The following is a 27,085-nucleotide window of genomic DNA, read 5'->3' as shown; positions in this document are numbered from 1 at the left end:
AGGAGCTGGACCCATCCTGTGTAGGGACCAGTATCTGCCACACGATCTGAAGGTCTACCTCAAACAACCAAAGTGATAAGTGATGAGTATCAACAACAGCAAACACTGCTGATGGCCAACATTTAGGAGCAGCCTACGTGCTGAAATGTGCATTTCATTCTCTGATCAGTTGTTAGGGCAGACAGGACAATTACATCAACCTGCTACCCAACAGCAGAGACCATTGTGCTTCAGTTTAGCAGCTCCCAATGACATGACAGCGACCAGTAGCCTGCTGCAAGGCTCAGTAGCAATGTAGGCTCACAGACCCCAAACAAGTTTTAGTCTTAGCTGAAGGCATCTGCCATGTGAGTGTGTGCTGTGTGGACACATCTCTGGCAAGCTCTGCCACGAGTGAAAAGTGCAATTAACAAAATCACAGAATTAACCAGGCTGGAAAAGACGTCTGAGATCATTAAGTCCAACCTATCACCTAACCCTTCTAGTTAACTAACCCGTGGCACTAAGTGCCTCATCCAGCCTCCTCTTAAACACCTCCAGGGAAAACAAAGGGATGGTGATGGAAACACTGCTCTGAACACTTCCACAGCAACAGAAAGACTGAAGAAAGGAGAAGTCTCTAACACATTAGAGGGCAGGGAACTGCTTGAAAGAGTCCAGCACAGAGGCACAAGGATACTGCAGGCAGTGGAACATCTTCCTGCTGAAGAAAAGGACCTGGGACTCTAGTTTAGAGCAGAGGAGCCTGAGGGCTGCCCTCATTCCTGTTGATCACAGGATATTAGGGCTTGGAAGGGACCCGAGGAGATCATCAAATCCAGCCCCCCTGCCAGATCAGGACCACACAATATAACATAGATCACAGAGGAACACATCCAGACAGGGCCTTGAAAGGAGGAGACTTCCTTGGTCCCAAAATGGTCCCAGTTCTCCTAGCTCATGAAAATGTTGTGGCAAACCTTGCACAGACAAGGAAATATTGAGCAAGAGAGACTTGTCACAAACTGTAAACTCCAGTTAGGCCCAGGGTAGTCCTTCTTCCACAGTCTGAAAGCATTTCAGGTCAAGCTGCTCCAAGGTTGTTGGTGGTAGGAATCCAAACCAGCTTTCTAACAAGGGAAGGGAAAGAAAGAACTCAGGGTTGGTTTAGAAAGTGTTGGAGATTAAGAAACAGCAAATTTCCACTTTCCTTACTTAAGGCTTTTCCTTCTGTATAAATGTGTGTGGCAGCCTCAGGCCATCTCTGAAATACAGGTGCAAGAGCTGGCTCCAAATCTTTCCTCTGACAGACTGCTCCCAGGCACTGTTTCCCATAGAGCTGCAGGTAGGAGATGCATAAATGTTCCACAAACAGCATGTCATGGGGTCCTGCCCTCTGCCCACTTCTTTCCCAGACAGGAGAGTTTAGTAGATAATCCATAACTTTTTAGTAGTAATTTTGACTCTTCAGGTAGAAGCTGTTCTCTGCTCATCATAAATGTAACCACAGGACAAGGAGGAATGAGTTTAAACTGGCAAAGGGGAGATTGAAACTGGGTGTTCTTTGCAGTGAGGGTGGTGAGACACTGGCACAGGTTGCCCAGGGAGGTGTTCAGCACCAGGCTGGATGAGGCCTTGAGCAACCTGTTCTAGTAAGAGATATCCCTGCCTATGGCAGGGGATTGGAACTGGCTGAGCTTTGAGGTCCCTTCCAATCTAAACCACTCTATGATGCTACAAAGTGCTTTTGGAGCAGTTTGAGATGATCCCTACAAGTCCAACCTTCCTCACACACTTTGCTAGGGTTGCTGCAGTGGGGAGCAGAGGAGGAGAGGGGCACAGATCCCTCTGAACCTCTGCACCCTGCAGACAGCTGTGAAACCACAAACTCATTTCCTACCGCTGCCAGACTGTGGTAACTGTAGCTTACAGCCAGCTTGGGCTTTGAGCTGACAGCCCTGAGATGAACAGCTATTGGTGCCAGCAGTTTATGTCATTTAATTTTCCCCCCCTCTTCATTTATATCCCCTGCTCCCATCTGCCTTCTATCCACACAAGTACTCCACTGCAGCCCAAACTGCACTGGCTGAAGCTCAGATGGTAGCATCAACGACAGCTGCCACATGAAAACCTCACTGTGTCCTGGCAGCTGCCTGGGGGGGTATTGCTCAGAGAATGCCATATGCTGCTTGATCTACCTGAGTTTGAGGGAAATGAGGTCTTACCTCATTTCATTCTCATGAGTCTTGGAGCTGTGAAGATGTACTTTTGTCAGAGGGAAAAGAAAGAGCAAATGACCCCACCTAATAATTTGGATCCCTGATCAGTAGTGCCCTTTAAGCAGCAGTATGGACACAATGTTGAATAGGAACATTTTTACCACTCAGAATCATAGAAAGATTTAGGTTGGAAGGGACCTCAAAGCTCAGCCAGTGTCAACCCCCTGCCACAGGCAGAGACATCTCCCACTAGAACAGGTCACTCAAGGCCTCATCCAGCCTGGTCCTGGAACACCTCCCTGGGCAACCTGTGCCAGTGTCTCACCACCCTCACTGCAAAGAACTTCACCTCCCCTGAGTTTCCTTTCCAAGGAGCCCAGGTCACATATCCATCACTCTCTGCATGGTGCACATTTCTGGCACACCTCAATACCACCACTCTCATCATAGGGCACCAGAGGTATAAGACCTGAAGAGGAGGTAAAGGGTGACCCAATTTCATCTAGCTTGGACTCCATTTTCACAGAATACATCTGGTTGGGAAAGACCCCCAAAATCATCCACTCCAGCAGGCAACCAAGCACTGCAGGGTCAACACTAAACCATGTCCCTAAGCACCACATCCATACTCTGCTTGAATGCCCCCAGGAATGGTGACTCCAGCACTGCCCTGGGCAGCCCATCCCAATGTTTGAGAGCCCTTTTGGTGAGGAAACATTTCCTATCATCCCCTGCTGCAGCTTGGAACCATTTCCTCTGGTCCTGTTATTTGCCATCAAGGAGAAGAGGCTTTCCCCTCTTTCAGCACTCTTTAGTTCATACAAGGTCACTGTTAGGAAGTGCTTTGTGGTTCAGATGCCCAGCTCTAGGCACAGGGGATTCAGAAAGCACCTTAAACATCCCCATCTCCCCACACAAGAGTTCAGGACTAGAGCGAGGGCTGATGTAAACACAGCTCTTCACACTCTGCACGTCCCAGAAATGCCAACCAAGATCCCATCAACCTCCTGCTCTTCACACTTTGCTTGGTTTCAGTGCTGAAAGCCAGGCCCAAAATTCCCAGCCTGCTGGGAACAAAGCCACTCTGGTAATGTGTTTTGCTGCTGAAAACAGCAGACTTCGACTCGTCATCAGCGCGATGTTGTAATTGCAGCATGAGATGTAAGACCACAAACAACAGGCACAGGGAAAGCCTTTCCAATCCTGCAGACAGATTGCCAGAATTACAAGGCTGTTCTTATTCCACACTGGGGAAAAGAAATAACCAAAGCCTGTTGAAGGCTTTTGATGTCACAAGAATCCAAGTCCATATCTGATTCAGTGACTGGCGTCTCAGGACTTGCCTCCGCTGTGCACTGCTTCTGCAGTCAGAAGCAGCATATCCCCATCAGCAGGATTTCCAAACTAATGACTGCTTTTAAAGGGGATTATTCCTGTTCAGTGCAGGCATATGGTGCTGGGAATCACTGTGGGGTGGTATGGTGCAGTGCTGGATACATGTACAAGCTGTGTGGGTGCTAGCCTGGCTCTGCTCCACACTCCACGGTGTGCATTTCCCAAGACCAGGACACTATTCAGTGTTTTAAGGAGACTCCAATTCATTCTTCTGGACTAAAGCATCATTTGGCAACAGACTGGCACCAGCTAAACACTTCACACCAGCAGTGGAGATCTTCCCTGCAGAGTTGCTGGGGCTACACTTCAGGTTTTTGGGTACAAAGCAGAGTGCTGGCTGATAGGCATCAGCATGGGAGAGTGGCAACAAGCCTCCAGTGATCCTGATAGTGCTCTTTTCAGAACTGGTTTACCTTGGATTCAGCATTGTCCCAGCTGTATGACCCTGCAGCTGCTACAGTGGCAGTCTAGAAGGTTCCTAGAGTGTGTGGAGGACAACTTCTTATCTCAGCTGTTACATGAGCCTACCAGGGGTGCAGCCCTGCTTGACCTGCTGCTCACAAATAGAGAGCATTGCTCTCTACAACCACCCGGAGGGAGGCTGTAGCCAGGTGGGGTTGGGCTCTTCTCCCACACAACCAGCAACAGAACAAGGGGTCACAGCCTCAAGTTGTACCAGGGCAGGTTTAGACTGGATGTTAGGAGGAAGTTCTTCCTAGAGAGAGTGATTGGCATTGGAATGGGCTGCCCAGGGAGGTGGTAGAGTCATCGTGGCTGGAGGTGTTGAAGCAAAGCCTGGCTGGGGCACTTAGTGCCATGGACTGGTTGATTGGCCAGGGCTGGGTGCTAGGTTGGACTGGCTGAGCTTGGAGGTCTCCTCCAGCCTGATTGATTCTATGGAGATGCTCTGACTGTGGCCAGGGCTCCCTCTCCCCAGCAATAACAGACACTCCAGCTCACCTTCCTGCCTACATTCACATGGGCGGGGAGGGATGTTTTTATTGAGCTAGAAGTCCCAGAATTTGGAAATGATGAGAAGAAAGCTGTTATTTCTTTTAGCACACTGCAGGCACCCTGTGGAATTAGCTTTTTCAGCAGGCCAACAAGTCAAACAGTTTGGAAAGACTCAAACTGACTCAGATAGTCTTATGAGGACAGGCGACCGCTGGCAAGAGCACAACACCGAGCTAAAGGAGAAAGGGAGAAAATCGAGCTGCCTCCTTCAGACCCAGCTTGTCAGCCAATCTTGCCTGCAGAGAAGGCAAAGGAATGGCCACTAATGCAACAGCACAGGAGGAATAGCCTCAGAGAAGGATGATGCATCTCCTCCAAAGCGCTGCTAAATCTTACCCACTGCAAGTGCTTTCCTCTCCCCCTTGGGATGCTGAAATAATTCTCTCCATCAGCTCCTGCTCTTAGTCTCTTGGGTTGACAGAGCTCTTCAGGAGACAGAAATCTCATGCATGGGAAATATTTTCAGACACATAAAACAAATCAAATTACATTTGGAAGGACCAGATGAATTGTTTCCACACATCACATAAGGCTGCCTCTGCATTAGCATTTTGCTTCAGAGCAGGAGTGGGATTTTGAAGTAAATCTCCCAGTCATCAACTCAGTGTGCACTGGCTCTGCTTGCAGAGCTGTTTTGATACTCATGAACTAGATTCCTTATGAAGAAAATTAAACCAGAAGCTCCACTCCAAACGTGCAGCAAATGTGCTCCAATTCCTATGGCAGACATAAGCAATAATGATCAAGTTATGTCTGGTCCTCTGGATATAGAATCATTGAATGGTTTAGGTTGAAAGGGACCTAAAAGCTCAGCCAGTTCCAAACCCCTGCCATAGGCAGGGACATCTCCCACTAGAACAGGTCACTCAAAACCTCATCCAACCTGGTCCTGGACACCTCTAGGGAGGGAGCAGCCACAACTTCCCTGGGCAACCTGTGCCAGTGTCTCACCACCCTCACTGCAAAGAACTTCTTCCTCACATCCAGTTTCAACTTCCCTTCTGCCAGCTCAAACCCATTCCTCCTCCTCCTGTCATTACAAGACCTTGTGAATAGACCCTCCCCAGCCCTCCTATAGCCCCTTCAGATACTGCAAGGCCACTCCAAGGTCTCCTCCAAGCCTTCTCTTCTCCAGGCTGCAGAGCCACAACTCTCTCAGCCTGTCCTCATAGCAGAGCTGCTGCAGCCCTCTCAGCATCTTGGTGGCCTCCTCTGGACTGGCTCCAACACTTCCATGTCCTGCACACAAGACACCAGGTGGGGTCTGAGCAGAGCCGAGGGGCAGATTCCCCTCCCTTGCCCTGCTGCCCACACTGCTCTTGCTGCAGCCCAGCTGTGACATCTTTGAATCCCATGTGCCACAAGAGATATTTGGTCCATGGGATCAGGCTAGGTCTACACAGAAATAAAACTCCCATGCTTCATGTAGCTCAAACCACCTGCTTCAAACCACTCCTTGACTCCTACTGCACCCAATCATTTGCTGATCCAGATATACCCACAGATTAGGGACAGGGCTACACCTACAGCTTTCTCCATCTAGTCAAAGGAAGAGAAGTGGAGAGAAAACCAGACACAATGAGATACTTTTGGCATTCCAGGATAAATAACAAAGGTGAATCAGGGCAATTTCTGCCTGGATGGAAAATGCCTGTCTACATCCATCAAAGAGCACTGGAGCTGACACCAAAGGTGTGGAGCCTTAACAGGCAGGGAATAAGAGGCCTCCAGTGCTTTGGTGTTCCCTTTTGAAGGGCATCTCTCTTAAGCCTTGAAGCACACAAACATGCTGCCAAATTGCAGAAGAGTCACAACACAAGAGGGCAGCTCCAGGTACAAATTCAGGACATTTCCTCTCAGCATTGGCCAGAAGAGAAAAATGCCAACTCAGAGCTTTCATTCCGTGCCTTTGGAAAAGAACAGCACGAGTCCACGTGCAAGAGAAATGTATTTCTTATCTGACATATTTCTTATGTCAGCTTGGTAAATCTAGGCCTTCATTCTTGCATTCCTTTGGGTTATTTCAAAACTTGAAAGAGAAGACAAATGTTAGAAGTAAAAAGGTCTCCCCCCCCCCCCTTGAAGATCCAACATCCAACGAAATGTTAATCTTACATATTTTTCTGGACTCAGGTCAAATCCATCATCTTTAATCCTTGGGGGTTGTCATCCTCTGATTTCTTCACTCAGCTTCCAAATCTTTTTTTCCACCCCTCAACATTTCTTAAAAGCAGTTAAAGAATACTCTTATATATAGATAAAAATCAGAAGTAGCTGGCAAGGAGGACCCCTGTTGATTCGGTTTTCCTTCTGTGCTTGCAGTCCTAGCAAGAATGGATGCAGCTTGGGAACAGTGCTTGCCTGTTTGCAGGCAGGATGGAAAAATCCACGCTTTCTGATAAGTCTGACTAATTGGAAAGGTGCTAATGGTCAGTGCAGGTCTGAAATGGAGTTTTCTTCAGCTATGCTGTGGCTGTTCAGTCTGGAGAGGAGAAGGCTCCCAGGTGACCTTATTGTGGCCTTCTGGTATCTTAAGGGGGCTACTAGAAAGCTGGGGAGGGACTCAGGCTCTCAGGTAGTGATAGGAGTGGGGGGAATGGAACAAAGCTGGAAATGAGGAGAATCACACTAGGTGTTAGAAAGAAGTTCTTCATCATGAGGGTGGAGAGAGCCTGGAATGGGTTGCCCAGGGAGGTGGTGGAAGCCTCATCCCTGGAGAAGTGCAAGGCCAGGCTGGATGAGGCTGTAGGCAGCCTGCTCTAATGTGAGGTGTCCCTGCCCATGGAAGGGAGTTTGGAACTGGCTGATCCTTGTGGTCCCTTCCAACCCTGACTGATTCTATGACACTGACAAAACAGGCACCACAGAATCATAAAACACTTTTGGTTGGAAAGGACCTTTAAAGGTCATCTAACTCAACCCCCCTGCAGTAAGCAGGGACATCTTCAACTGGATCAGGTTGATCAGAGCCCTATTCAACCTGACCTGCAACATTTACAGGGATGAGGCATTCACCACAGCCCTTGGCAACCCGTGCCAGTGTTTCAGCTCCTACACATATCCAGTCTAAACATCCCTTTTGTAGTTTGAAGCCATTACCATTTGCTCTGGTGCAACAGGCCCTGCTAAACAGACTGTCCTCATCTTCATTTTAGGCTCCCTTTAAATGCTGAAAGGCCACAATAAGGTCTTCCCTAAGTCTTCCCTTCTTCAGGGTGAACAACCTCATGGCTGTCTAGAACTACCTGCAGGGAGGCTGTAGCCAGGTGGGGTCAGTCTCTTCTGCCAGGCACCCAGCAACAGAAGAAGGGGACACAGTCTCAAGTGCTAGGGGAGCTCTAGGCTGGATGTTAGGAGGAAGTTGTTGGCAGAGAGAGTGATTGGCATTGGAATGGGCTGCCCAGGGAGGTGGTGGAGTGGCTGTGGCTGGAGGTGTTGAAGCCAAGCCTGGCTGGGGCACTTAGTGCCATGGTCTGGTTGGTTGGCCAGGGCTGGGTGCTAGGTTGGGCTGGCTGAGCTTGGAGCTCTCTTCCAACCTGACCGGTTCTATGAACTCTCTCAGCCTTTCTCAGCAGGAGAGCTGTTCCAGCCCTCTGACCCATCTTGTGGTCCTCCTCTGGACAAGTTCATGTCCTTCTTTTGCTGAGAACGCCAACGTTGGACACAGTACTTCAAGTGAGGTCTCATGAGAGTGGAGCAGAGGGAGCAAAATCCCCTTTCCTCTGGCCTTCTTTTGATGCAGCTCAGGATATGGCTGGCCTGGGCTGCAAGCACATATTGCTGCCTCGTGCCCAGCTTTTCATCCAGCAGTAGCCCAAAGTCACAGAATCAACCAGGTTGGACAAGACCTCTAAGATCAGCCAGTCCAACCTATCACCTAACCCTTCTAATTAACTAAGCCATGGCACTAAATGCCTCATCCAGCCTCCTCTTAAACACCTCCAGCCACGGTGACTCCACCACCTCCCTGGGCAGCCTATTTCAAAGGCTACTCAAAGTCCTTCTCTTCAGGGCTGCTTTCAATCACACACCTCCAGCCTCGCTCATTGTTCTCCTACCCCACAGCAAGAGCTCAAAAGCAAGCCATATTTCCACTCCCTTTGACTCCAGGAAAACCAAGTGCTTGCTCTTCGTGCTGCCAGTTTGAGGTTAGCAACTCCAGAGCACAGTGCTAGGGGCTAGTTTTCCAGAGTCACAGCTCATTTGAGCACTACATTCTTTCCTCTCCCAGAGGTTCCCAAGTGGATCAGGACAGCGCTAGTCCGGTCTAGATTTTTGGACCAGAAACCTGGTGAAAGGTTAATTTTCAGCCCACTGAGGTGTTCAGAACTGAACTCTGGCTCTTCTGTAATAAGAAACAGCCTGTGCATGTCTTCACACACCAAGGGGAATATTGCTCAGCCTGACCTCCCTCTAGCTTTATGATTGGAAGAAGCACGATACAGAGGAAGCAAAATTTCCTGACTGAAACGCTGCCATAAAATCCCCCCACTGAGTGTAAAGAGAGACAAAATTGGATTGCAACCAATTTAAAGTTTTGGGGAAAAGAGTAGTCTGTGGCCTAGCATCTCAGGGCAGCATTATCCCCCTGATGCATTCTGGCAGCCACATCAGGCTGCTCTCATTAGTTCCAGCACAGCGCTAGAAAAATCTGAACGCTGTCTCCAAGGAGAAAAAACACAAGAGGTGAATGGAGAGGAAGCACTCTGAGCCTGCAGACACCCCACCTGTGCACTGACCTGTCTACACAGCCACCACTGAATGAAGGGTGGGTCACACCAACCTCTTTCTCACTTTTAAGGGGTCCTTTCTTGAGGCATCACTGAAATAATCTATGTGTGTGGGGGTGAATCTGTCCTGCTCCTGCCCATCCTATGCACAGTGAAGCCTTCACTCATGCCTATTTTCCACTCTGGGTTACTAACAGTTTCCTCTCCCTTCTGAATCCCACAAACCTGAGGTCCTTGCAGCAGTTCCACCCTTTGAGGAACTATCACAACGAAACCAGAGTCCTTTTCTCAGGGCTCACAGAATCAAAGCAACATGCAGGGTGACAAAGCCCCTCAGGAGCACCAAGTCCAACCTAGAACCCTATCAACAAGAGTCACCTTAAACCACAGCCAAACCACCCTTAAACACAGCCAGGCTGGATGACTCCACCACCTCCCTGGGCAGCTCATTCCACTCCCTGACCACTCTCTCTGTGAAAAACTTCCTAATGTCCAATCCAAACCTCCCCAGCCTCAGCTTGAGGCCATTCCCCCTTGTTCTGTCTCCAGCTCCCTGTGAGCAGAGCCCAGCAGCAGCCTCTCCACAATGTCCCTTCAGGTAGCTGTAGACAGCAATGAGGTCTGCCCTCAGCCTCCTCTTCCTCACACTAACCATCCCAGCTCCCTCAGTCACTCCTCATCAGATTTATTCTCCAGGCCTTTCCCCAGCTTCATTGCCCTCCTCTGGACCCACTCCAGCACCTCCACATCTCTCTTGTATTGCAGTGCCCAAAGCTGAACACAACACTCAAGCTGTGGCCTCCCCAGAGCTGAGTCCAAGGGGACAACCCCCTCCTTGCTCCTGCTGGCCACAGCATTTCTAATACAAGCCTCATCTCCCTCTCAGTTTCCCTCAAGGCTCTGCAGAGTGTACACAGCACCTGAGTGCATTTTGAACAGCCTGGAAGTGGGGCACTTCTGCAGAGCTCCAGCTCCCTCCTCTCTCTGTGCTGGCAGACAGAGAAAGGCACTGCCACACTGTAAAGAATCCACGTTGAGTCTCCACTGTGGTTTTCTGTGAGAGATCAAGCAGAGATTTATTTCTCCCCTTCAAGGTTTTGGAGTTTTGGGGCTTTTTTTTTCCATGCTGCCACCAAGCCTGGATTTCAAACTAGAGCTTGATTGGGCTTTAATGGGTTTTCTACCCAGCATGGCCATTGAACACCTCCTGTGTGTGCTTCTGGAGTGACTTTGCTGCACAAAGATTTCAAGTGCTTAAATGGTAGATGGTGCTGTTAGCTACTCAGCTATCAAGGTCTGCTTCTGAGCCACGTCACAAAACTCATCTAGCACTGCTCTCCCTGATAGCACAGTTTGCAGGAGCCAATATCCATCTTCTCAGCTCAGGTTAATCAGCACTGTAAAATGTTGTCTCTTAGACAGGATATTTATTCATGTTACAGGGCTGAAGCTGTCAGGATGCCTACCAAGAGTGTCTGCTCTGGGCTGGAAGCAAATAGGAAAGAAAAAAAATCAGTTCTTGGTGAATCTCCAACCAAGGGAGAGTTTTGCAACCTCACCTCAAGAGAAAAAGGAGAAAATCCCTACATCTGACAGCAAATCTCTACTGAGACAGTGACACAACAGTGGGAGAAAGGCAGGGGTTTGCAGAATGCCCTGGACATCAGGACTCAGTGCCTTGGAAAGGTTGTTTTGCCTGATTACAGATCATAGAATCGGTAAGGGTTGGAAGAGACCACAAGGATCAGACAGTTCCAACCCCCTTGCCATGGGGGGCAACCTGCACATGGCAGTGTGAGCAGAGCCCAGCAGCCCAGAGCCTGTCCTGTGCAGACAACCTGCACATGGCAGTGTGAGCAGAGCCCAGCAGGCTAGAGCCTGCCCTTTGCAGACAACCTGCACATAGCGGTGTGAGCAGAGCCCAGCAGCCTAGAGCCTGCCCTTTGCAGACAACCTGCACATGGCAGTGTGAGCAGAGCCCAGCAGGCTAGAGCCTGTCCTGTGCAGACAACCTGCACATGGCAGTGTGAGCAGAGCCCAGCAGCCTAGAGCCTGCCCTTTGCAGACAACCTGCACATGGCAGTGTGAGCAGAGCCCAGCAGCCTAGAGCCTGCCCTTTGCAGACAACCTGCACATGCCTGCAAAACAACAAGGGATTAGCACCTAGAAGAGCACCTCAACAGCCCCTATGAATATTTTGATTATCTCAGGTCTTGCAGAGCTGGGAAGAAATTGAAATTTCCTCTTTAGTGTTTGCCCATTGCCTCTTCAACAGATACAAGCTTCACCAGGCACCCACACTAAATCTGCCAACACTTATTTTCCACCATCTGCATAGTAATTGCACGAGGAGCTGAGTTTAATATCCTTAAATTCCCATTTTGACACGCTGAAGAGCTCCTGGCACACAAGGTGCAAGGGGTTATTTAGTCTCAGATTATTGACCCAGCGTGAAGAAATCAAAGCACTGCCTTTCCTCTCCCTTCTTCCCTCACCTCAGTACCTCTGTCAATTAAATATTTCCTATCTCCTCAGCAGAGATAGCTCTCTCATCACCAGGGCCAGCCACCCCCTTTCTTATTTGCCGAGATCTCCTTGCAGCTGTGCCCTTCTGTGTGGTGATCTGTATTGGATGTTTTCCTTCTTTCCTTCACTTTGCCATGAACCAGGTTTTTCCTGACCTCTGCCTGTGTAGTCTGACAGGCTATCAGTGCTCCCCCATGCCAAACTACCAAAGAGCAGCTGGTCTGTGAGAGGAGCTTCTCAGCTGATTGTCTCCCCCTGAGGAGTCCTCATGGCCCCAGTTAATCTGCAGATTCCAGGATGATTCTGTGAATGAAATTGCAAATTTTTCAGCTTGGATCTACATCCAGATGTGGACAACTTTTTTCTTTTCTTGGAATCACAGAATCAAGCAGGTTGGAAGAGACCTCCAAGCTCAGCCAGCCCAACCTAGCACCCAGCCCTGGCCAAACAACCAAACCACGGCACTAAGTGCCCCAGCCAGGCTTGGCTGCAACACCTCCAGCCACAGCCACTCCACCACCTCCCTGGGCAGCCCATTCCAATGCCAATCACTCTCTCTGCCAACAACTTCCTCCCAACAGCCAGCATAGACCTCCCCTGGCACAGCTTGAGACTGTGTCCCCTTCTTCTGTTGCTGGTTGCCTGGCAGCAGAGCCCAACCCCACCTGGCTACAGCTTCCCTTCAGGGAGCTGCAGACAGCAATGAGGTCTGCCCTGAGCCTCCTCTGCTGCAGGCGGAACAGAAGGCTCCCATCACCTTATGGGAGGGAGCAGCTCCATCAGCATGAGGATGCTGTCATGCTTGATGGGGTCTAGCAACCAGCAGGGGAAGAGCAGAGCTTCCTAGAGTCCATTCTGTGTGGGTGTCATGCAGACATCCCTCGGGAAGCTGCACAGGGAGGTGGTGGAGTCGTCGTCCCTGGACGTGTTCAAGAAAAGAGTGGATGAAGCACTTGGTGCCATGGTCTGGTTGACAGGATAGGGCTGGGTGCTAGGTTGGACTGGATGATCTTGGAGCTCTCTTCCAACCTGCTTGATTCTATGACTCTAAATCTGCACCACGAAATAGAGATCTGCAGCACAGGCACAATCAGAGAGGAGAAATTTGGCCTGGGAGCGGAGAATAGATGGAAAGCTGCCCTGCTCTCAGGAGAGGTCAACAGGAGCCTTTTCAAAATGCATCTTTTCTCCTAAAGTGAGAACATTGCTTTGTTGACTCTATTTTTTTTTTCCCTGAGCTTGGTGAATTCATTTTGACTGCAGACATCAAACCTCACAGCTCTGAGAACAAAGCAGCCTGCGCTCTGCAGCGCGGTCGCTTTTTACGGCTTCCTCTTTATCAGCGCGCAACGCCACACAAGCATTTAGTTCAAATAAACCAGTAGTTAGCATTAAAATCAGCCATAAAACACACTGCAGGGCTCATATTTTGTTTAAGATTTACTAAACAGATGGGAAAGACAAATATAAAAAGAGCTTTGGAGGACTTTCCATTAATGGGGAAATGTTATTTACTCTTTGTCGAGGGAGAGCTCTAAGTGGTTTAGGACACATCATTACCCATCAAAAGCATGGAAACTCCCCAGACTTGTATGAAAGTTTAATAGCTACTGGAATGCTATAAAAAAAAAACCAGCAAGCTTCCCTTGATACAAATTCTGTAGTAACTTTTAATGTCAGGAATCACATAAACACAAGACCCACAAAAGAAGATTCAGCCCTCGTCTGGAGAGCCGCTTGCCAAAACCAACCAGGAGCAGACACCAAACCCGACAGGAAACAGCAAGCAAACACTTCAGCTGCATCAAGGTTAACAGAGGCTGGGGGAAAAAAAAATGTGGCTGGTTTAAAAATATTCCTGTGCCACTGACACTGAAAATGATCCTGTGAAGCTAGCCAGCAGGTTCCTCAGTACTCAGAGCCCATGAGACTTTAGAATCTAGGGAGCAGAGGAATCATAGAATCAACCAGGTCAGAAGAGACCTCCAAGATCATCCAGTCCAACCTACCCAACCAGTCCAGCCCATCCAACCTATCCATCCACTCCAGTCCAGCCCTATCAAATCAACCAGACTATTGCCCTGCTCTGGCACAGGAGTTGGACTGGATGATCTCTTTGGGTTCCTTCCAACTCCTAATATCCCCTGTGATTTCACTTTAGGTAACAGTGCTTCAAGTCACTGCTATGGCTGACGTTGTGGGCTACCAAATAGACAGACAGATGGACTTTTTTTTCCTTACAGGTTCTGCTGAAGTCATAGAATCACAGAATCAGGTTGGAAAAGACTTCCAAGCTCATCCAGTCCAACCTAGCACCCAGCCCTTGCCAAGCAACCAGACAATGGCACTAAGTGCCTCATCCAGGCTTTGCTTCAACACTTCCATAGACAGCAACTCCACCACCTCCCTGGGCAGCCCATTCCAATGCCAATCACTCTCTCTGCCAACAACTTCCTCCTAACACCCAGCCTATACTTACCCTGGCACAACTGTTGCTGGTTGCCTGGGAGAAGAGACAGACACCTACCTGTTTAGTCCAGTGCAATTCCTAACCTGCCAAAATCAGAGTTAACTTCCTCCTAATATCCAGCCTTTACCACCCCCAGCACAACTTGAGACTCTGTCCCCTCGTTCTGTTGCTGGCTGCCTGGCAGAAGAGACCAACCCCACCTGGCTAACCTCACTGCTGTTTAGTCCAGTGCAATTCCTAACCTGCCAAAATCAGAGAGTTAACTTCCACATTGACACAAACCCTGGGAGCCCCCTTTTAAGATCCACTCCTCAGAAGCCCTCCTTTCCTTTAGCATGTAAGTCAGTGTTTGCCAGAGACACACAGAAAAGCACATCCAGAGACACAGGATGAGCACTCAGGCTCTCATCTTCCCCAGCACACCTCTAGCCTCTCCCACCAAGTTATGCAGATGCTTGGGTACACAGATAACCCTGTGGCAGAAAGCAGTGCTGCCCCTGCCTTTGCTGCTGCAGTTAGGGGGGCAGAGGAATGCCTTCTTCAGAGATTCCCCCTTCTCTTCATCTGTATGCACACAGCACAATGTGCAGTACTTTAACAACAGGACCAGCATTTTTATTCTGCAGACTTATTGACACTATCCAGTTCTGAGTGAGCATTAACAAGCTCTGAAAGATTCTATTAAGCAGCTATGTAATTTTAATTAATAAGTAGATGTATATGAAGGTAGCAGATGCTGCCATTAACTGTCTTATCAGGTCAGGGAATGGCAAGAGCTCTTCACCAGGGCTGGCTGTGAGCCCACACACACTTGGAAGCCAGCATACAGCCATGTATATAACAAAACCCAGGCTGTGGCTCCAGAGGGGAGGGCACTACTTAATTAGATCTCTCATTTCATCTGTGTCTCTGATTGCCACCTCCTCACTCCCATGATTTTGCCCTTTTCTTCTCTTCTTCCCATCTGCAGTTGGAATCAAAGGGTGTATGTAGGAGGGGTGGCGTGGGCATGACTTCAAGGGGACAATAAGATGCTTCAGCTCACTGATACACAGGAACAAAGAAGCCACTGGAAAGGTCCCAAAGGCTGTGGAACATGGAAAGGAACTGGGCAAAGAAGCACCCTCACTGTGGTGCTCGCTTTCCATCCTCTGAGCCAGTTCCTCAGCCATGGGAACAGCCTTTTCCAAGGTGAAGAGTGACCAAGGTGACCTTATTGTGGCCTTCTGGTATCTTAAGGGGGCTACAAGAAAGCTGAGGAGGGACTTTTTAGGCTCTCAGGGAGTGCCAGGACTGGGGGCAATGGAGCAAAGCTGGAGGTGGGGAGGTTCAGAGTGGACGTGTTGAGGAAGTTGTTGAGCATGAGAGTGGTGAGAGGCTGGAATGGGTTGCCCAGGGAGGTGGTTGAGGCCCCATGGCTGGAGGTGTTTAAGGTCAGGCTGGATGAGGCTCCGGCCAGCCTGATGTAGGGTAGGGTGTCCCTGCCCATGGCAGGAGGAGACCTAGGGTAGGGTGCCCCTGCCCATGGCAGGAGGAGACCTAGGGTAGGGTGCCCCTGCCCATGGCAGGAGGGTTGGAACTAGATGATCCTTGTGATCCCTTCCAACCCTGACTGATTCTATTTACAGAAGGCTAAGATTCAGTTTCTAATCCTTGTATTCTCTAGATCTTCTTTCCTGGTAAATGCTTCTAGCTGGAGTTGGCTGTGACACAGATGCCTGCCAACCTTTGACCCCATCAAAAGGGATGGAATATTTGGGACTTTTCCTCATGAAAATCCTTGACCACTTTAAAAATCCCCTTGGCTTTGGTCAGCAATTGCCATGGTTGCTAAGGGATGTGGTTGAGCACCAGACTTGGCAGAACTAGATGGTGGTTGGACCTGATGATCTCAAAGGGCTCTTCCAACCCAAACAACGCTACGATGCTGGGCACTACACCCAGCACCTGGATTTGCTCTGGTCTTTGAAGAGCAGGAAGGGGGTCTGAGGAGAAGCAAGGGGATGGTTATCTTTAACAACAAGCTGTGACTGGAAGGGTGGCATAAGCTGATTAGAGTGCAGCCTGGGTGTAATTTCAAGTAATTGTCAGAGCACTCAGATCAGGATGCTTTTCCACTTGTTCATGCATCAAAAGGAATTAAATACATTACCTGAATGCATTTGAAGGGTGAAGCATATCAAGCTGCTAAATGGATACAATCTGATATCATGCAAATTCCTATCAAGTAGCAGGAGATGATTTTGCTTGCAGTGCCTCTGGCTAAAAAGAGTAGTGGAAGGAGGCTGCACCTACTCTTTCCTGCTTCTGCTGTTAGGCTTTGTTAGATGCATGTCTGCTGCCTTTTAGACCTAGATCAGCACCCAAAATAAAGGTGGAGAATTTGCACTTTTGCTCTGATAGCAAGAGAGCTCTGGGCTGGGTGCTAGGCTGGACTGGATGAGCTTGGAGGTCTCTTCCAACCCTGGAACCTTGTCATTCAAAGCTGTGTGTGCTCTTTTTAACTGGGTTCCTCAGTGCCACTTGATACAAGTCAGACACAAATCTAGGCAAGTGGGAGATCCCTAGAGCCTCTGACTGAAGAGAGAAAGCATCATAGAATCAAGCAGGTTGGAAGAGACCTCCAAGCTCATCCAGTCCAACCTAGCACCCAGCCCTGGCCAATTAACGAGACCATGGCACTAAGTGCCTCAGTCAGTCTTTGCTTCAACACCTCCAGGGATGGCAACTCCACCACCTCCCTGGGCAGCCCATTCCAAAGGGAAATCACTCTCTCTGTGAAGAACTTCCTCCTAACATCCAGCCTAGGCCTGCCCTGGCACAATTTGAGACTGTGTCCCCTTGTTCTGTTGCTGGGTGCCTGGCAGAAGAGCCCAACCCCACCTGGCTGCAGACTCCCTTCAGCTAGTTGTAGACAGCAATGAGCTCTGCCCTGAGCCTTCTCTTCTGCAGGCTGCACACCCCCAGCTCCCTCAGCCTCTCCTCACAGGGCTGTGCTCCAGGCCTTTCACCAGCCTTGTTGCCCCTCTCTGGACCCATTCCAGCACCTCAACATCTCTCTTGAATAGCTCAAAGTCTCCAAGATCACAGAGACTACAGACCATTGAATTCAAACTTGGTATTTCTGTTTAGCACAAGAATTTTTGCCTGGCTAGAGCACCCTGGCACCTGCTCTGGGAACCAAAGAGATCTTCAGCTGGAAAAACTCCAGCTTCCCTTGATAGCTTGTTTCAGTGGCTTTATTGCCCTCAGCATCAAATCATATGTAGGTTATGTTTCTGCCAGCTCTAGTGTGAAGTTAGATGAACGTGCTCCAAGTGTTTGTGTGCTGCTCTCTGCAAGTGTGTGTGTGGTCTCTCCCCATTGTTAAAATCATTTAAACAAAGAACTCTTAGGCAAGACAGTGGTTGAGGGATGGAAGTTGTCTCCATAAATCTCAGCCCAAGAGGCACCTCAGGGATTCTATTGTTTTAAACATCCATTCTGAGCAAGCTAGTAGACTTTAGGGGTATCTTTTCTCAGGCAGAACAAACAGGAGTTTAAGTCAGTCTCTTTTGGACCCTTTGGTTGGGAAGGGACTGTTTACAAGGTCTTGTAGTGACAGGATGAGGAGGAATGGGTTTAAACTGGCAGAGAGGAGATTTAAACTGGCTGTTATGAAGAAGTTCTTTCCAGTAAAGGTGGTGAGACACTGGCACAGATTGCCCAGGGAGGTTGTGGATCACAGAATCACAGAATGTGATTACATTCCATGATTCTGTGCTCCACAGCCTCCCTGGAGGTGTTCAGGGCCAGGCTGGATGAGGCTTTGAGCAACCTGTTCTAGTGGGAAGTGTCCCTGCCTATGGCAGGGGTTGGCACTGGCTGAGCTCTGAGGTCCCTTCCAACCTAAACCATTCTGCAATTCCATATCTTGTGGGTGACAGCACAGCCAAAATTGTTCCGCTGAATTTTTATAACCTAGTCAAAATCATAGACTCAGTCAGGATTGGAAGGACCCACAAGGATCAGCCAGTTCCAAACCCCCTCCCATGAGCAGGGACACCTCACACTAGAGCAGGCTGGCCAGAGCCTCATCCAGCCTGGCCTTAAACACCTCCAGGGATGAGGCTTCCAACACCTCCCTAGGCAGCCTGTTCCAGGCTCTCACCACCCTCATGCTGAGCAACTTCTTCCTAACATCCAGGCTAAATCTCCCCATTTCCAGCTTTGTTCCATTTCTCCCAGTCCTATCACTGCCTAAAAAGTCCCTCCCCAGCTTTCTTGAGGCCTTTCAGTGTCTGAAGGGGGCTACAAGAAGATCACCTCAAAGCCTTCCCCTTTGCAAACTGAACAGCCCCAGCTCCCTCAGTCTCTCCTCACAGCAGAGGCCACTCCAGCACAGCCATGGGCCACTGCCATAATCTAACCTGTCACCAATTTCACCAGCTGGCAGCCCCAGCAACAGTGGCATTGTCTGCTCTAGAGATAACGAGCATCTTAATAGGGAACAATTAAATATTCATTTAGGAACTGATGGGAATCAAGTCTCTGGGGACTCAGCCTTCTTCTAAACCAGCCCTACTTCAGCAGTAATTGCCTCACCCAATTTGGAGAGTTTGTCTCTCCAAATGAAGACTCTAATCCTGGTTGCCACAAGAGCTAGTAGAATTTAGCCTTCTCTATTCCTCTTATTGTCCAGGGTTATTCACAATATGAGAGAGAAAAGGAGAATGCCACTAGTTCTCTCTTCCCAGCCAGGAAAACCACTGATTTGCTTCCAAAGAGGAAGAAAAGGACAAATCAAAGGAGGACTGAAGTAAGAGGACATTTGGGAAGCATGAGAGAGCCTTCTCTTACATTAACTTTCCTTTATTCCAGCTACAGTAATAAAATTCCCATTATATTGCCACTTCATCTCCTGTTCATCGAACCCTCCTCTGATGGGCAAAGGATCTCTTTCATGGCAGGAGAAGGGTGAGAAAGAGCTTCTTTGTCTTCAGAAAGAAACAATCTCTGCTTTTGAACTACTTCCTTCAACACTGATAAAAAAGGCCTTTCATCCTCCTGTAAGTGCATCCATTTTAAGCTGGAGTCAGTCAGCTCTTCAAAGTTAACATAACTCGATCAAAACTGAGTCAGCCTTGGAAGCTGCACATTAACTAGAATCAGATGTTAGATTAAGGGAAAGGACAATGGGAAAAGTTCTCTGACTCCCAAAACACCTCCTGCAGGAAGCATTCAGGCACTACCTCATCTTTTCTGCCTCTCCAACCAGAAGGAAAAGACAACACAATGCAGCTATTCTTCAGGCTTGAACTAGGAAGGCTGTGCCAACTCAGATGCTCATCTCCAAAAGTCTGGCTGATGTTGCAGGCTCTTGCTGGGAGTGCAGACAGTTCTGGGAGCTGCTGGAGGAAACTAAGGATGCAGGGACTCTGCTTATTCTGTACTTTGTGGTAAAAGAACATGTCTTCCTTGTGGCACTTTACCCTTCACTCTGGCACAGAAGACATCAGCTAAAGGACTGAGGAATCATTTTGGCTATTGTGTCTGAGCAGGTGTTGGCTCAGTCTGGTGATAGGGTAGATGTATAAAGATGTAAAGAAGGATGATATGGGGAGAGCCAGCTCAAATGATGAAAACACACAAAAGAAACAGCCAACCATTTTGAGAGACCAAGATAATCTTTCTAGACCACCAACTAGGAAACAGTTTCTGGGTGCTTCCAACTTGGCCATAAGGGAGGCCTGATTTCTCTCAGATGGCATCTTCAGATAATTCAGAGACTTCTCATCATTGGTGTGAGAGGAAAATTAAGTTCATCATGTTCTTCTATTATACTCTGAATCACAGAATCAACCAAATTGGAAGAGACCTCCAAGCTCAGGCAACCCAACCTAGCACTCAGCCCTAGCCAAACAACCAGACCATGGCACTAAGTGCCCCAGCCAGGCTTGGCTTCAACACCTCCAGCCACAGAGACTCCACCACCTCCCTGGGCAGCCCATTCCAATGCCAGTCACTCTCTCTGGTAAGAACTTCCCTGTGATAGGACAAGGAGCAATAGGTGTAAGTTGCAGCAAAAGAGGTTCTGCCTCAACACAAGGGAGAACTCCTTTACTATAAGGGTCCCAGAGCACTGGAACAGGCTCCCCAGGGAGGCTGTGGAGTCTCCTTCTCTGGAGCCTTTCAAGGCCTGTCTGGATGTGTTCCGCAGTGATCTGTGTTAGATAGCATTGTCCTGCTCTGGCAGGGGGGTTGGACTGGATGATCTCCTTGGGTCTCTTCCAACCCCTAATATCCTGTGAACTTCCTCCTAACATCCAGCCTAGACCTCTCCGGCACAACTTGAGACTGTCCCCTTGTTCTGCTGCTGGGTGCCTGGCAGAAGAGCCCAACCCCACCTGGCTACAGCCTCCCTGCAGGTAGTTGTAGACGTCAACCCCTCTATGCCAGAACAAAACCCAGCAGGATCCCATCACATCTCTCACTGGCAGAGGATCATAGATGCACAGGGTTATTTCGGTTGGAAGAGACCTTTGAGATCAAGTCCAACCATTAACCCAGCACTGCTGGGTCACTACTAAACACTGCCCTCAGCACCACAGCCAACAGGGCTTTTCACAGACATCCTGAAACATCTCAGCCCCACTATGCTGTACCACCAGCAAAAAATTGATCCCAGTCTCTCTCTCTCTCTCTCTCCTTTAGGATATTTTATTGCAGAGAGCAAAGAAAGAGAGACTGATTTGCAGAAACACAAATAACTGCAATCTTGTGTTGCACTATCAAATTATGAGTATAATAGCATGGGTATTTCAACTCATAAAGCAATTTCTTGATGGTCCTCCAGAGAACCTGGAGCAAAATTAAGCCCCATAGGCTCTCTCAGAGGGGTTGGTGATATTGCTGCTGCAGCAGCCCATGTATTTCAGACCTCGCTGGCTCTTCTCAGCTCTGTGCCTGTGACGTGCTCCTTAAGACAAATATTACACAGAAGGAGCTAAGCCAATTTCCTGTGCTTTAGAGGCAATTTACTGAGCTCTCCTTCAAGAACAGTTATCACAATTCTAGTAACAGGGAAATCTCTTCAGTGTCCCAGCTACAATTCCACTGAACATTCCACTGTAGGTTGTTCACATATACAAGAGTGGGAATAATCACATCATTAAGGTTGCCACCCAAATTGCCATGTCTTTTGCTTATTTCTGTGGCCAGCTCCTCCACTAAAAGTGGGTTTTGAATCTGAGCCTGCAGTAGAATCCTGAAATCACAGCTTCTACGCTACAAGGTACACAATGCTCCAGCTCAGAAATGCTTTCCTGTGTTCCAACGCAGTTTTCCAAAGGACTGAGCTTCAGCTAACTGCTCTGGTCCTACAGCACCCCTGCTAGGAGGGACCAACCTGACAGCTGGCATAAGCGAAGATACCTCCTCCAGTTCCCACTTGTGGTGGATGGTTTTGGGGGCAGAACTGTGCCGAAGGCAAAAACGTGCTCAGTGAGAAGGGGAGAGGAATTCCGTTCTGCACAGAGGGGCTCTGGTGCCATCTCTGTGTCACGGCCGCTATCTTCGGGGAAAAGGCAGCTGTCAGAGAGGTATCTGAACTGAAGCCACCAGAGCAGCAGGTCTCAGCCCAGGGGGAGACTCCCTAGGGGAAACAGACCCTGCCTTTCCATCCCCCCCGCCTCCGGGTCCCCCCGGGAGCAGCGCTGGGCCGGCTGGCTGCCTCCAGCTGTCGATCCAGCTGCCAGGCAGGGCCGGGACTGATGCTCAAGCGGCGGCTGCCACCTCGTGGGCGCTGGCAGCAGGCAGGATCCGGAGCCGCCAGCCCCGGGAGCAGCAGCAGCCGCGCCGGGCGAGGCAGACCCTCAGCCGTGCCAGCCAGCCAGCAAAACAGAGTCTGCGAACAGGCTGTCAGGGGCTGCAAGGGACCTCCAAAGCTCAGCCAGTCCAACCCCCCTGCCAGAGCAGCATCACCTAGATCAGAACACACAGCAACACAGCCAGGCGAGTTTTGAGTATCTCCAGAGAGGGAGACTCCACAGCCTCCCCTGAGCAGCCTGTTCCAGTGTTCTGTCACCCTCACAGGGGGGGAAAATCCTCCTTGTGTTGACATGAAGCTTCCTATGCCTGAGTTTCCACCCATTGCTCCTTGCCCTGGCATCGGGCATCAGCCCCGGAGCGAGGCAATCCCCAAGAGCACCACTGCCAAACCTCCCACCCACACAGCCTGCCTCAGCCGAGCCTCCTGCTGCTTCACTGACCTGTGGCCAGGTTTGGGCCTCTCCGTTTAAGAGAGATGTTGAGCTGCTTAGATGTGTTCTGAGCCTGGAGCAGAGCCCTGTGAGGAGAGGCTGAGGGAGCTGGGGGTGTGCAGTCTGCAGCAGAGGAGGCTCAGGGCAGAGCTCATTGCTGGCTGCAGCTGCCTGCAGGGAGGCTGTAGCCAGGTGGGGTTGGGCTCTGCTGCCAGGCACAGAACAAGAGAACACAGCCCCAAGCTGTGCCAGGGCAGGTTTAGACTGGATGTTAAGGAAGAAGTCCTTCACAGAAAGTGTGATTGCCCATGGGAGGTGGTAGTATCCCCATCCCTGGAGGTGTTTAGGAGGAAGCTGGATGAGGCACTTAGTGCCATGGCTTAGTTAATTAGAAGGGTTAGGTGTTAGTTTCAAGTCGATGATCTCAGAGGTCTCTTCCAGCCTGGTTAGTTCTGCAGTTTATCGGCCAGCTGCAACACAGGGCTCAGAGCAGGCAGAGCCCACTTTCAAAGACAGCCAGAAGCCTACACTCAGATAGGGTACACCAAGCATAGCATGGGCTGGGCTGGAAGGGCCCTCCAAAGGTCATCCAGTCCAACCCCTTCTGTAGTCAGCAGGGACATCCTGAGCTAAATCAGGTTGCCCAGAGGCCTGTTGAGCCTCAACTTGAATATCTCCAGGAATAGGGCTCCAACCACCTCCCTGGGCAACCTGTTCCTGTATTCCACCACCCTCGAGGTAAAGGACACATTCCTAACACCCAACCTAAATCTGCTCTTCTCCCATTTCAAACCACTGCCCCTCCTCCTATCACCACAGGCCTTTGCAAACAGTATCTCTGCAGCCTTCCTGGGGGCCTCCTTCAGATCCTGGAAGGCTTCTATTAGATCACCCTGGAGCCTTCTCTTCTCCAGGCTGAACACCCCCAGCTCCCTCAGCCTGTCTCCATAGCAGAGGTGCTCAACCTCCCCATCATTTTTATGGCCCTCCTCTGGACTCACTCTACCAGGTCCAGGACCTTCCTGTATCAATCTTCTGGCCACACAGCTTTTGATTATATGGGCACATCACAACTTGTTACCAAATCAAATCACTGCTGCTCTCCAAAGCTCAACCAACATCAGGGGCTTCTTGTGCTGGCTGTGAGCACATTTCAAGACAGTCCTTAACCTGGGAGTGTTTCCACCCTGCACAGAAAGTGCTCATATTTTAGGTATTTCATGCAATTAAATAGAGAAGCAAGTCCTAAAGCTTTGTAAGACTGGGGTTGAGGAAGACTAATTTGCTATTACTCCACTTTTCTGCAGGATGTCACACTTCAGTGTCTTCATCAAGCAAAGGTGAGATAAATTATTTAGCAGCACATTTCAAGAGAACATTTTGCTCCTTTTTTTTTTTTGCTGCTCCCAGCTGCAATTGTCTCTGCACTGTGGTTTGCAGCAGCTCCAAGGAGCTCTACAGCCATTTTCCTCAGGTGAGACAGGTCAATCTGAATGAGCACAGCTGAGTAAATCACAGCACAGAAGAAAAACTCAACTGACATGCTGAAAGCCATGAAATGAGTCATTGGAACAGCTGACACAAAGGAGCTCATTGTCATAATCACATCATACATCCCTGTCCACTCTGCATAACACCCCAAGCAAAGTCTGCCATGGGGATATCAGAGCAACCTCATTAAAGCCAATGAGTTTGCATGGATGTAAATGGGGGGCAGAATTTGGCCAGCTCACATTCTATAGCATTTGTAGATCCTTTTTTATAGACTATTTAGCTGCAATTATCCTTCAGTGCTGAGCCAAATGCACATCTGATAAAAGCCACTCTGGGTAACATCCATAAATATGACAGAATGGATCAACTTTAATGTCTTTTTAACGCATGCATGCAAGTCTTCTTCCAGCAACACTCACTACCTGCTCCAGAGGACTTTTTCTTTCTTTGAGTCTCTTCCCCACTCAGATTTCAATAAGCTGAGACACTCTTTGCTTTGTAAAAGTCTCCTCAAGCCTTCAAAAGCTCAGTAAACCATACCTCTGCTGCAGCTCTCCTGCTGTAATTCACCTCCCCAACACACATCCACTTCAAGCAACTCCTTCACCTCCCTGCAACTCCACAGCCCACATCTCCTCTCCTACCTGTAGTCACTCTTGGCCGGTTTGAGCTCTGTAGGCAGCTACTTCAGCACAGCCAGAAGCAAAAACATTGCTCTGTCTGCTGGTAGGGCTAAACTTGGCCTTATATCCCTTAGACTGTCATGCTCACAGCCTTACTGCTTCCCATGAGGCCCTAGGGAAATCCTGCCCCAGCTGAAATCAATGGCAGAATTAGCTTAACCCTCCGAGGAGGAGGACCTCAGCCCTGTTCTCGGCGAGTTGATGCTATTTGCCAGCGCTGGGGGGGTGGTGGGGGAGGGTTCTGTTTCCCTGGCTAGCCCCATCAATCTGAAGACAGTCTACTTAAGAGTTCCACCCAACAGCCCCAGGAGGCAGCGTGCAAGCCTCCTCCACTTTGAATTCAAACCAGCTCAGTTTCTCCTTCCCTTCGTGCTTTGGGAAGGCACTGGTCCCACACCAGTGCTGCTGTGGGGTGTCTGTTGTTTCCTCTAAAGGGCTGTTGTGCTGAGGAGCCCACTGTGTCCTCTCTACAGGTGCACTGATGCCTCCTCAGCAAACACAGGGTCATTGGCGCGGTCCTTCCGTGCACACCAGCTCCAAGCCAGTTTGCCGTTCTGCCCGGGGATGATAAGAGGTTGGGAAATAGTGGAAGCATGATCAAAAGGCAGTCTTAGAACCCCAGCCTTCCTGCAGCTTTTTCCCACTAGGGAAAGTTAGCCTGGGAGCTAATGGAGGAATAAAATGCTTTCTAATGCCTGAGTGGAATAAAGAAGCATGACAGAGTGAGCTTGGCCTTGCATTCTGATCAGTCAGGTGGCAAGGACATCATGCTTCACTTAGCCCCAGTGTGCCCACTGTGAGACAAGCATGAAAAGATATGTAGAAGGGGAAAGGAAGAGAAGGCTGCTCCTGGTCCAAAAGACCTTTCTGGCCGCTGCTGCACTCACAAAAGGGGTCCTGAATAGAAACCCAAATGAGCCTGGGGAATATTCATAGGATCTTAATGTACCATGACTGCTGCCTACCAGCTCCAGAGAAGCTGGATTAATAAACTGCCTTTCTCTTGTGACACCTCAGCATGAATTTTGCATTAGGCTCAATTCAGTAAAGTTCACGAGTGACATGCTTCCCTTTATGACAACCCTTCCCAATTGTTTTTTGCACTGGCATGTCATAAAGATGTTTGAGCTTTCCCCCCCCCCCTTCCCTCTGGCAGGGAACTGAGAGAGCTTTTATAGCCCACTCGCGCCGATAGCACTCTTGAATTGAGTTGGAAGGCAAAGCCCCTGGTCCATTTATACTATTAACAAGACAGGCATTTTTGAGCATCAATGAAAGCAGCAATGTGCTTGCTTCAGTGCTGGGCTTGGCACAGTGGAAGATGGCAGTGCAAGGGGGCTGGGGCTGATTAAAGCATGAAGAGGACATGATGTGAGCAGATCAGCAGAAGCTTTTGGAGTTACCAACGCAAGGCAAGCGGATCGTGTCCGCCAGCCAGAGCTTACATGGCACTTCCTAAGTTTATCAGACCATGAATCTCTTCTTCCTTAATTGATAAGCAGATGGTGTGGCTGATCTGCATCCAGATTCTGGGAGAAAAATGAGGGATAAAAGTGGATGGATGGAAGCAGGGATGATATGATTACGAGATGGGTTTCTCTCTTAATGAGGCACACTAATTGCATAGTGTCTCTCTCAGCAGCAGCCAGTCAGGTCCAGGGATCATTTGGAAGCAGATCTCTGCTGCAGCTAGATTAGATTAGAATAGAATAGAATAGAATAGAATAGAATAGAATCAACCAGGTTGGAAGAGACCTCCAAGATCATCCAGTCCAACCTAGCACCCAGCCCTAACCAATCAACTAGACCATGGCACTAAGTGCCCCAGCCAGTCTTTTCTTGAAGACCCCCAAGGACGGTGCCTCCACCACCTCCCTGGGCAGCCCATTCCAAAATGAGGGGTATAGGTCTGGGGGACTACCTGAGGGAGAATTTGACTGCAGCCTGACAAAATAACAGAAATCAAAGCTGGCTGGAGGACTTAAATTCTTGACCCAGGATGATGGCTCAGAGCTATTGCATTTAATTCAGGCCTGCAAAAACCTAGAGAACTCAGATAAAGTCTGCTCAGGAACAGTTTCATCTGTGAAACATAGAAAATACTACCAGGTATTCTTACTCAGGTTCCATGTGAACCTGAGGGGGAATTTTTTCACTGTGAGGGTGACAGAGCACTGGAACAGGCTGCCCAGGGGGGCTGTGGAGTCTCCCTCTCTGGAGATACTCAAGAACAGGCTGGATGCATTCCAGTGTGATCTGCCCCAGGTGATCCTGCTCTGGCAGGGGGGCTGAACAAGATGAGCTTTTGAGGTCACTTCCAGCCCCTGACACTCTG

The 27,085-nt window shown here is 49.4% G+C and overlaps 1 long non-coding RNA gene across 1 annotated transcript; it reads right to left on the bottom strand.

Annotated features, from left to right (window-relative positions):
* Positions 1-943: 943 nt before the first annotated feature.
* Positions 944-24,786, bottom strand: LOC135182727 (uncharacterized). The gene is made up of 3 exons (XR_010305296.1): positions 24,712-24,786; positions 1,195-1,318; positions 944-1,109 (listed from the first exon to the last, which is right to left on the bottom strand). It is a non-coding gene; the product is annotated as an uncharacterized LOC135182727 (long non-coding RNA).
* Positions 24,787-27,085: the final 2,299 nt, after the last annotated feature.

The sequence above is a fragment of the Pogoniulus pusillus genome, chromosome 17 (assembly GCF_015220805.1).
Source record: "Pogoniulus pusillus isolate bPogPus1 chromosome 17, bPogPus1.pri, whole genome shotgun sequence".
NCBI classification, from domain to species: domain Eukaryota; kingdom Metazoa; phylum Chordata; class Aves; order Piciformes; family Lybiidae; genus Pogoniulus; species Pogoniulus pusillus.
The sequence above is the reverse complement of the archived record's forward strand: the minus strand, read 5'-3'. Positions and strand labels throughout refer to the sequence as shown.